This window comes from Aulonocara stuartgranti (assembly GCF_965226115.1).
Source record: "Aulonocara stuartgranti genome assembly, chromosome: 2".
Lineage (NCBI taxonomy): Eukaryota > Metazoa > Chordata > Actinopteri > Cichliformes > Cichlidae > Aulonocara > Aulonocara stuartgranti.
Window position 1 is genome coordinate 20,594,868 of NC_138940.1, and position 12,424 is coordinate 20,607,291.

The following is a 12,424-nucleotide window of genomic DNA, read 5'->3' on the forward strand; positions in this document are numbered from 1 at the left end:
ACCTGGTAGAGCAGAACGCTGATCATTTTATTAAAGATGAAAGACTTTAGACAGTGTTTCAACTTTCAGTAATGCCATAGTGATCATTTGATATATGTACCTGCAGCGGAGTTTAGGCCCAGACACAGCTAGTGACGTCAGACTTAACGACCGGATAGTAATGGCGTGGTTCAGATTCTGGGCATTGAGTCAGTCATTCCTCTAGCATATAGCTCACCTGCTCAACCATGTGAGCTATAGTTGCACCCCAATACTGGACATTTCTAGGACTGCCCTTTCTTGTCAATTTCAATTGCAACCAATTCTAAAGGGGCAGGATTGAGAATGAGCAATTCCAAGCCTTAGGACATAGAAGCTGATAAAATAACGACTTATGGGCACGAAGATGAGGCATGGCCTCAAATGAAGGAATTCAAGCACTGAATTGGTTTTGAATTTGGGAGGATGGAGACTGCATCAATGAAACTACCCTGATTCTTGTCAGACTATTTACTGGTTTGTTTTCAAATCAAATCAAAATGTATTTCTATAGCACATAATAATGCACATAATAATACAACAAACTTGACCAAAGTGCTTCACAGTCGGGCACATCAATAGTATAAGACAGTTAGAATAAAAACAGTTAAAAGGAGGGCAAGAAAGAATATGGGTAAACAGCATAACTAGCCACAAAGTAACAAACTAGTTTGAATCAAAAGCCAGACTAAAACAATACGTTTGAAGACGCAATTTAAAAGACTGGATGGACTTGGAGGAATGAATGTAAGGACGGAGGTTATTCCAGAGTCTGGGTGCTACAATAGTAAAGGCACGATCACCTCTGGACAGCTTTGAGATTTTAATGTAGAGAGGCAAAGCTGTTGATTTGTTGGATGATGTACATTTTAGAGATGGACCGATCCGATATTACGTATCGGTCCGATACTGACCTAAATTACTGGATCGGATATCGGAGAAAAATAAAAAATGTAATCCGATCCATTAAATATCACGAAAGCACCTCACAAAACTTGCAACACGCCGTAACTCGCCTCAGAACGTTAGCACGTCGAAGCAGTATGCATCACGTGATAGAGCGGCTGTGGCATGCGGGACCTGTGGTGGTCTGGATAGCATTTGGAGCTTCGCTAGCAACCCGGCATTTCATCTCCGACAAAGTTATCCCGAGAGAAGTAAAGCAAGTGTGTAAGTCCATCTCTGAATGTTTGTAAAGCATTCCTGCGTTAAGCTTAACAAGCGATATATGGAGCGACTGCCTCTTCTTGCTGCTACTTCAATCATGAAACTGCTTAATGATCAGCTGATTGGCTTTTCTGTCGCGAGTCCGTGTCTCTTGTTTGCTTTTGGCCCACTTTGCACCAGAAAGAGGAAACCAGCAGCTGAACAACAGCAGCACGTTTAAGCTTGATCAGCTGTTGTTAGAATGTATTTAATATTACTTTCTACACCAGGATCTTTTTCTACATAGCTGACGGCTGGTAACTGTGCAGGGGCGGATCTAGCAACGTTTAGCCAGGGGGGCCGATAGGGCATTAACAGGGTAAAGGGGGCACAAAGACATACTTTTCTTTCTTATTCTCATTTAAAATGTCAAGCTTTTAATAAATAATTATCTGACACCCAAAGTTTTAATTTGATGTAAAATGAATAGAAGTCAATTACCGTATATAGTAACTATTAAGTCTAATATATATACCCTAGTAAGCTATAGTACTTTTTCCTTTGGGAAGGTACCATCTGTGCAGTCTGCAATTTTGTTGAAGAAAGATGTTGACTCTATTTAATATTTGTTGAAAAATAATTTCTGTGCATTTTTTTTCACACTGCATCAAATTAAGGTTGATTACGTCGATTAAGCATCACGAGGTGGAGCGTGAGGGGTGGTTCCCTATTTTTTATTTATTTATTTTTGTTGTTGCTGGGAGTTGGAACCCTATTAGTTAGGTTGCTTAATATTTATGCTAAGTACTCTTTAAAATACCAGAATAGGGAGGATGGTGTAGGTTTAAGTTTATTAGATTGATCAGTATTGCTGAACTATGAAATAATTTTTTTGCATACAGGTATAACAGAATAGCTTTAGTGTAGTTGTTGTTTTAAACTTGAGTATGAACTTATACAAAATGCAGCAAGATATTTAAAAAAACAGTTTTGTTGATTAAAAAACACTATATCGGATTCATATCGGTATCGGCAGATATCCAAATTTATGATATCGGTATCGGTATCGGACATAAAAAAGTGGTATCGTGCCATCTCTAGTACATTTATGGAAAAAAAGAACAGGAATGCAATTAGAAGCTGTGGAAGTGAGTTTCCTTTAAAGACCTCGCCTTTAGGGATAGCTTCAGGAGCTCAGTCATTTGAGAGGATCTCACAGAACTACTTGTTGCCTGTATCAAGAATAAAAACATGAGTTTTTGGGGCATTAGCCTAGGTACTGGATGCATTTTGGGTAAGTTACAGGTCCACCCAGGAGAAGCTCTCATGATATGCTGAATAGATCAGGGCTCTCAGCTAACTCACAAAAACCTCAGTCTTGGAAGAGCTTGAGGTCTGGGCTTTGTTGCCCCCAGTCCCATAAACAAATAAGCAGTCTGAAATGGATGGATGGCTGTATAGATAAGATTAAATTGAAAAAACGTTGAGATCAACAATTTCCAAATCCTTGAATGGACCAACAAAGAGAGAGACTGTGTGTTATGAGGAGCCCTAAAGTGTGACTGCTGAGGCTGAATTACATTATTTTCCCCCAGGAGGCCATGTAACGGCGACCATGACTCTGATCAGACAGGGCAGCTTGTGTATAGTTATTTATGTCATTAGTATCACAAACGTTATACAGCTGAAGAGAGGGAGCAGTTATTCATATTGATTTTGCCTGAAGCAAAACTGAAATTAAAGCATATTAAATGCATGATGCAGCATTAACAGGAGTACTGTGGCGTAAAATCAGATGTGAAAGTTCTCCATGGTGTTTAAATGTATTATAGTGGATTATATACCTCTGACTATGAGACTGCAAAAGAATTTATACATAGGAGAGGCAATGGATACATTATCACACATGAGAGATGAATATAAAAGCGACACAGTTTGAGATTAATAATCCTTTTTTTCTGTCTGTTTCTGTTTGCAGGTTTAGGAACCAAATGCAATCCAGGCAGACTGAATTAAACAAAAAAATGAGCCTATTCATTGAGGGTTTTGGGAAAAGTCTGTGAAACATAAAGTCCAAAAGCAAAGCAAAGCTAAACTAAATCCACAACAACACAGGGTCAGGAATACAAAGAGACATCATAGATGGTCTGACAAGAAACAAAGGGACACCGAGGTTATAAGTATACACAGACACACCAAGAGGTAATCTGGGGAACTGGAAACAGTTGGGTAACAAGACACAGCTGAAAACAGTCAATGCAATGAGATGAGAAGTCAAACTAGACACATGACAACCATCAAAGTAAAACAAGAAGTCACAGATGAACACTGTCATGACTCAGGGTTTGTGTTTATTAATATTATCCTATGTTCTTGTTTATTCTGGTTATGTATTCTGTTAAGATATATAAGATATATAAAACTCCTTTGTCCCCACATGCCATTAGACTGTTTAACTCCTCACTGGAGGGGAGAGGAAATGGGGACAAGGAAGGGAGGGAACAACTGAGCTGTAGTGCTTTTTTACACTGTGCAATATTTGCAATCTTTGTTTTTTTCTTATATTCGACTGTATAAAAGGCTCTGGGATTTTATGTCTATGTGTGGGGTGGACTCGTAGGCAGAAGTTGGGTGTAACGCCATGCTACTTGAGAAGGGGAGATTGTTTTCCGTGTTAGTTCTGTTTACCTCGTAAGCTGTGTTCCTGGTTGCCATCCTTCACGGTGATGCTCCAAGTGTTAAGTTCATGACTGGAAGTAAGTTTCCTTAAATGTGTTTATTTTCCGATTCTGATGTTGGCCGCGGCTTTAGTTACATTCTACCGCGTTGTAGCACCATTTTTTTTTTCCATCTCGTGACTAGAGGCATGTGCCGCTGGCCGCTGCCATTATGTAGTAATTTTATTCGGCCACACGATGGCGCCAAAGTCCCTTTGTTTACAGTAGGAGTGGATGTTTCGGCTATGTATGACATTCTCACTGTGCTTATTGTGTCCTTTCTGTGTTTGGAGCAAGAGATGTAAGATTGGCATAGTTCAAATCATATATGTTGTGTTATGTGTATATTCAGATGGATGTGTTGGTTTATTTCATTAAATTCTTTATGTTTATCTTGGTGAAGCTGTTGCTGTGTATATATTTATATACTCATGGCAACTTGTTTGTTACTGCAGACTGCTGGCAACACTGAGCATCTAGGTGGCAATAAAACAGCTGGCGGTGACAATCCAGCAAAGTGGAAGCCTGTTGTCCTCCTTCCTGTATCCTGACCGATACACCATCTTGTTAGCTGCTGAACCTAAAAGAACTAGCCCTCACCAAGTACTCCTCAACATCGACTGTCCAATAATCACTGTGCAATATACTCAAATGTGCAATAGTATTTATCCATATTATATATTGTGTGTTTATATGTGTATATTTGTATATATGGTATATTTATGTTTAATCCTTATATCCTTAATCTGTAACATGCAATCCAACCCTCCACCTCGTGATGCTTAATTGACGTAATCAACTTTAATTTGATGCAGTGTGGAAAAAAAAAAATGCACAGAAATAATTTTTTTTTCCAAGAATAATTAAATAGATTCAACATCTTTCTTCAAAAGAACTGCAGACTGCACAGATGGTACCTTCCCAAAGGAAGAAGTACTATAGCTTACTAGGGTATATTAGACTTAACAGTTACTATATACAGTAATGGACTTCTATACATTTTACATCAGATTAAAACTTTGGGTGTAAGATTCAGATCATTTTTTATTAAAAGCTCGACATTTTAAATGAGAATAAGAAAGAAAAGTATGTCTTTGTGCCCCCTCTCCCTGTTAATGCCCTATCGGCCCCCTGGCAAAACTTTGCTAGATCCGCCCCTGCACAGTTACCAGCCGTCAGCTATGTAGAAAAAGATCCTGGTGTAGAAAGTAATATTAAATAAATTCTAACAACAGCTGATCAAGCTTAAACGTGCTGCTGTTGTTCATCCGCTGGTTTCCTCTTTCTGGCACGAGGTGAGCAATAAACAAACGAGAGAAGGACTCGCGACAGAAAAGCCGATCAGCTGATCATTGATCAGTTTCATGATTGAAGTAGCAGCAGGAGAGGGAGGGAGAGAATGAGAGGCAGTCGCTCCATATATCAGTTGTTAAGCTTAACGTGGGAATGCTTTACAAACATTCAGAGATGAACTTGCACATTTGTTTTACTTCTCTCTGGGATAACCTTCTCGGAGATGAAATGCTGGTTAGGTAGCGAGGCTACAAATACACACAGCCGCTCTATCACGTGAGCACACTGCTCCTACATGCTACGGTTATGAGCCGAGTTACGCCATATCCCAAGTTTTGTAGGGTGCTTTTTTGATATTTAATGGATTTAAAAAAAAAAAAAAATTCTCCGATATCCGATCCAGTAATTTACATCAGTATCAGACCGATACCGATACGTAATATCGGATCGGTCCATCTCTAAAAATAACATGGGCACCACTGCCAAGCCCATTGCTAAAAACGGCCCAGTAAAGAACCCAGTAAACACGATGTTCCCTGCTGTCAGCGGTCACGCAGGAAGGTAGTGCAAGTGTCAGTCAGTGTAACAGTAAAAATACCTCATGGAAATGCTTCATTTCAGCAGGTTTCAACATAATCTAATCATTGGTCTAATACTAATATGCTAATCTTCTCTGCATAATATACATCCTCCCTCTAGGTACCATTTTCTGCAAATTTGATCTTGACTTTGACTGTTTTGCTGATGACACCCAGTTATATCTCTCCTGCAGGCCTGATTCAACCCTCCCTCCTCCTTCCCTTACTATCCAAATTAAAATCCTGGTTTAGCTCTAATTTTCTCAAGCTCAATGAGAATAAAACTGAAATCTTCCTTATTGGCTCGAAATCCAACCTTTTTGAAGGTGAACCATTTCTCACTCACCATCGATAACTCCACAGTTTTCCCTTCTCCTCAGGTTAAGAGCCTTGGTGTCATCCTAGACAGTTCACTCTCCTATAAATCGCACATCAATAATCTCACCTGTTCTGCCTTTTTCCATCTACGCAACATTAACAGATTACGTCCTTCTCTTTCCACCCAGTCTACGTCCATTCTTGTCCACAGTCTCGTTACCTCCCGCAGTGATTACTGTAATTCTCTTTTGCATGGTCTCCCTCATAAATCCCTCCATAAGTTTCAACTGGTTCAGAACTCTGCTGCTCGCATTATTACCAGAATCCCTCCTGCCAGCACATCACCCCTGTTCTTCAGGAACTTCACTGGCTCCCAGTGAAATTCCGGATAATATACAAACTTCTTCTGCTGACCTTCAAGGCCCTTCATAACCTTGCTCCTGCTTACCTGACTGACCTTTTAAGCACTATCTCTTCTGCCCGCTCACTTCGATCTTCTTCTTTTATCCAGCTTGCTGTGCCTTCTTTCCACCTCAGCACCATGGGAAGCCATGTTTTTATTGTTCTTCATTGTGTCATTGTTCTATTATGTGTTTTATCCTGTTGTACAGTGTCCTTGGATGTCTTGAAAGGTGCTTTCTAAATAAACTTTATTATTATTATTATTATTACTGATACCTAGTTTTCCTTCATGCATGAAATCCATAATAGTGACTTTCAACAGAAACAGGAGGAAAAAATGAAAATTTATTCACAGAGAAATAAAAGTTTATTCCAAAATGAGCTGTCAAGATAGATTCTTCTGTTTGTCTCCTTAATGCAGTTTTAATAAGAAAGTTATTGTCCCCGTGACTGAACACCTCTGTTATTTTCCACGTGGTAAAAGTGCTTTAATCTATATCCAAGTACATTTATGTCTTACATTTATAACTTCAAGAACATTTGGGATTAGATGGTCATAAGAAACACAAATTCAACCCTCTAACTTTTACATTCAAGTTAAGTGATTCTCAAGCGTAGCCTAGAGAGCAATTGCCCTAATTTTTCCAGCAAAGAAAAAGCCAAGCTATTAATGGCTTAGCAAAGATAAGCCCAAACGGTGTTAATAAAAGATTGGATAATGATTTTTAAAGAACGGAGAGGGGACAGCACATAGGGCAGAAATAATTAATCACCTTGAATGGAAGTGGAGAGGAAAAGAGATGCAGAGCTGGGGAGGCACAAAAAGGCGAGAGAGGAGGGGAGATCAGGTGAAAGAAAAAGAGTCAAATGACTTAAGAGGAGGAAAGGGGAAAGGAAGGCAAAAGGTTAGGGGGAGACGGGGAAGAGATGAGAAAAAGATAAGGCCAGTACTATAAAAAGATACTGACACTGAGCAGCAATAATTAGTCTTCAGGTATGGATGGAAAGATAAGGATAAGAGAAAAAATAAAAGAGAGAGAAGACGGGATTGATGCAGGCGAGATGAGGGGGAAGAAAAAGGAAAAAAACAGTTTAGACATTTCCCATCAAGACTAATCTACGGAAGGAGCTTAAAGTTAATCATCACTGAAATTACAAGTAATCAAAAATAAAGGGTTTAGCAGTCTCAGTGCCCAGGCAGTACTTTTGTAACAATAAGATCACAGTGATTAGACTGACAGCAGCAGATAGAAGAGGGATGCCGCTTTTTTTAAAGGTACATCAACAAAGAAATTACATGCAGTTGAGTCCAGTGTGGAAATGTCACTGAAGTTAACAAGGAGTGGATTCATGTCTGAAGCTCTGCTACCTGAACTTTTTTTGTCCAATGTTCTCCTGCAGTTCTGTCAGCTGTAGTCTGTCATGTTCCAAATATGACAGCCATTATAAACACAGCATTTAAACTCAGTTCTTTCAGTAACCTTTCTCTCTAAACATACTGATGAACTCAGTTATTTTGGGTATCTCACTTTATTCTACATTTGTTACCCCCCACAGTGGCCCGACATCCACTTCAAGCAGAAAGTGGAGGAGATGTGCAGGAGATGAGAAAGTGAGCAGGGTGCTCTCAAGCTTTCTTATTGGTGTCCATTATGCAGTTACCTGAGAAAAGTTGGGAAATATAAACATAATCATGTCTTGTTGTTGGCTGTCATCCTGATTTTGACTGAAGTGTATTGGTACACAATCATGCTATATTCCAAAATTCTGGTAATATTACCATGTACCATAGTCCATGTACTATAGGGTAAGGAGTCAGTGGTCTGTGATATGTTTCATCTGATAAATGTCTTGTTGGTCATGTGTAGGTAATCGGGGAAACAAACGGTTTGATCTAAAAACAGAAAACATAGATAGTGTCCTACAGAGCAAATTAACGTACCGCCTGAAATAGGGTCTATATGCAGAATAGTCTATAGAACCATTGTGATTTACACATCAGTCACCATGCTATTTCAATTTGAAATAAAAGGCAGCAATGGTATTTGTTCATAGCATGGGGCTTTATGCATTCCTGTAGATGCGTATGCATACTCATGTGCATGTTGTTTTTCCATTCAGAGTCCCACTGTGGCAAAAACAAAGAAGTTATTATTCCTGCTGCTTTCTTTCCTTTATATCAAATCTTTAAACAAATAGATTTTTTTTTAGCAATAATTTATACACACACACACACACACACACACACACACACACACACACACACACACACACACACACACACACACAAAACAAAAACCTGGTTAAATTTCCTGGCACTTCAAGATCATAAGGAAAGAAGGCTGTTGTGGTCATTGGCATGCTGAAGGGGCCATACTGTGACGGGGATACAAAGTGGAGGCTTTCCTCACAGGGGGCAGCTTTGGTTTTGTAACCAAATGTTGCAATATGGAAACCAATAAAGCGGTGCCAATCGAAGTCAACAAGAGCCACTTTGAAGTTTTGTAACAGGCAAAACTGTAAATTTTCATCCTGGAGCAGCTGCGATTTTTGAACCTGCAACATAGAATGGCTTTTTTTTTTTTTTTCCATCTGGAGCATATATACTATAATTTAACTCCTTGATCAAAGCCTGCTTCATTGCACACAGGACCAGGGCCTTCCCATAAGAGATCCAGGGCTGCCAAAATGCCTTGTCCCACCTGAGTTCCATGGAAATACAACATGTTGAGTTCAAACTTGACAGCGTAATTGTTGTGGGTGGCATTCAGTGTCCCCTCAATGTCAAAGTTACTGACTTTGGTTTGGCAGACAGTGCATTGTCTGCAGTGGTTTCTGGTGTCTGTGTGCAGACGATTCGTTACAGGGCACCACAGGTCATTCTACAAATTACAGATTTGGAATATCGTCTATGATGTTCTGGTGTTTATCAGACACACTCAAGGCTAGCCATCAGACTATGCCCTGGATGGTATGGATACTCCATATCATTATGTACTAGAAAACCGCAGCTAACAGAGCTGGAGATTTAAGTCTGGAGAAGAATTCTAGCCACAGGAAATGACACACAGAAAGCTTAAGTGTCTTGATAACCTTGATCAATTAAAGGAGATAAAAACAGAACACCACAACGATGGCCTCTCTAAGAGTTCCCCCAGAGACACCTACATTGATATAAAGAGCACAGAAGGCCAAAACCTTGTGGTCTTTCCACAGCAAGGCATCGATTTAAATATCCAAAACCCAGTTGTCTAACTCCTATGCTTAAGCACAGCAATGAAGAGGTCAACATTCAGTCTGAGACCAAAAACAGCAAAATCATAGATGCAAACTTTCCAAACCCTAAACCAGTCAGAGCAGATGACTGTCCCTCCCTGAACTCAGTTCTGCCAAAAAATTAAATTTTTTCTTCCCACGGTTGCCAAATACTTGCTCATAAGGAACTGTCTGATTGGTGGCGTGGAAAATACTCTAGGGGAAATAGCTATTCGTAACTTGCAAATGCAATGGACTTGCACTCATATAGTGCTTTTCTATTGTTACTGACTATAAGTGCTTTTAACTCACTCGACATTCACACAGAACTTTATTTTATACACTTCAAACACTTTACCTACTTCCCACCCATGGCCAATTTAGAATGAACAATTAACCTAGCATGTATGTCTTTAGATTATGGGAGGGCCAGAAAATGTATTGCTGTAAGGAAACAGAGCAACATGATATGACAAAATGATCCAAAACCACAGTTTTCCTTGATTTAACCCATGCTGGTGGATCTGAACTCCACCTGAATACATACAGTGGGGCAAAAAAGTATTTAGTCAGCCACCGATTGTGCAAGTTCCCCCACTTAAAATGATGACAGAGGTCAGTAATTTGCACCAGAGGTACACGTCAACTGTGAAAGACAGAATGTGAAAAAAAAAATCCATGAATTCACATGGTAGGATTTGTAAAGACTTTATTCGTAAATCAGGGTGGAAAATAAGTATTTGGTCAATAACAAAAATACAACTCAATACTTTGTAACATAACCTTTGTTGGCAATAACAGAGGTCAAACGTTTACTATAGGTCTTTACCAGGTTTGCACACACAGTAGCTGGTATTTTGGCCCATTCCTCCATGCAGATCTTCTCGAGAGCAGTGATGCTTTGGGGCTGTCGCCGAGCAACACGGACTTTCAACTCCCGCCACAGATTTTCTATGGGGTTGAGGTCTGGAGACTGGCTAGGCCACTCCAGGACTTTCAAATGCTTCTTACGGAGCCACTCCTTTGTTGCCCGGGCGGTGTGTTTTGGATCATTGTCATGTTGGAAGACCCAGCCGCGTTTCATCTTCAAAGTTCTCACTGATGGAAGGAGGTTTTGGCTCAAAATCTCACGATACATGGCCCCATTCATTCTGTCCTTAACACGGATCAGTTGTCCTGTCCCCTTGGCAGAAAAACAGCCCCATAGCATGATGTTTCCACCCCCATGCTTCACAGTAGGTATGGTGTTCTTGGGATGCAACTCAGTATTCTCCTTCCTCCAAACACGATGAGTTGAGTTTATACCAAAAAGTTCTACTTTGGTTTCATCTGACCACATGACATTCTCCCAATCCTCTGCTGTATCATCCATGTGCTCTCTGGCAAACTTCAGACGGGCCTGGACATCCTCCTGAGGATGTTTTACCAGTCAGTGGTTGCTGGAGTACTTTTCTATGCTGTGGTGTGCTGGGGGAGCAGCACAGCAAAGAGGGACTCATCCAGGCTGGAGAAACTGATCAGGAGGGCTAGCTCTGTGGTCGGCATGAAGCTGGACACTCTGGTGACAGTGGCAGAGAAAAGGACATTGTTAGGGAAAATGTTCTAAAACACTTCTTCAGTAAAGACTCAGAGAAGAGAAACACACAGAACTTCTTGCTAGCAAGGGCAGCCTCCACTCTAAGAGACTCCAGTGAGAGAACTGCCCCGGTCTTTATTTATACTCCATTGAGCGTGTGTGTGTGTGTGTGTGTGTGTGTGTGTGTGTGTGTGTGTGTGTGTGTGTGTGTGTGTGTGTGTGTGTGTGTGTGTGTTGAACAAAGGGTCATATAACCTAAAAGCAGGAACAACATCCTTGGTCATAAAGAGGGTAGTCTTCCCCCACACCCAATGTATGGTTTACCAAAGATAACACAGTGAAACCATACAAAGGGTAGGAAGCTCTACCAAACATCAAACAGATCTTCAAGTTAGGATGTATCTACAATAAAACAAGGTACGACCTCTCCCATGCTCCCAGGATGTGGGGGGTGAACCAAGCCTGCTAAAAATCACACATCCTGTCACTACCAAATAACTACAAACAGCATCCTACCATAAGCAAACTTATATCACTAAAAGATTATACTGACTACTACAAGTTCGATTCCTGCCTGGGGCGTCTGTATCCAGTAAGGGTCCTAAGGCTAGACCCCCTATGCTAAGCAAGCCTACCGCAGACATGAGCGAGACAGATAAATATGAAGGCATGCCGGCTCGGACGTCGCCCGGATCAACAAGGTCCGCGTCAGGTGTTGAGGAACCAGGGCACCCTGACGAAAAGTGGGCTACTGGAACAAGAAGGCATCGGTGGGCAAGGGACGAAAACAGGGCGTTGTTGGAATGCTACTACGCAAGTAACCCCGGCGGAAGGGGCTACATGAATAGGATGAGGGACCTATGGATTCTTCGATACCCAACATCCACAATGACGGCGAAACAACTAGTAGCTCAGTGTTCCAACATTCGAAAGAAGGGACTGCTCTCACAGCTAGAGATTGACGAGGTACAACACAAATGCTACGGCAAGGAGGAGTCAGGACGCCAGGTCAGGGGGGAGATATCATCACCCCCACCCGAGATTGGGTACATAGCCCCAAGTGCGATAGGAGAAGGATCGTTGAGTGCGAGAGGAACTGACCTGAAAAATAGGATCATGGC

The 12,424-nt window shown here is 40.8% G+C and overlaps 1 protein-coding gene across 1 annotated transcript in view; it reads left to right on the forward strand.

Annotated features, from left to right (window-relative positions):
* Positions 1–1,072: 1,072 nt before the first annotated feature.
* The window catches only part of il1rapl2 (interleukin 1 receptor accessory protein-like 2), a 636,591-nt gene continuing 625,239 nt past the window's right edge, over positions 1,073–12,424 (forward strand). Inside the window, exon 1 of the mRNA XM_082503825.1 lies at positions 1,073–1,188. The gene's annotated coding sequence lies outside the window, so the exon portion shown is untranslated. The remainder of the gene's footprint in view (positions 1,189–12,424) is intronic.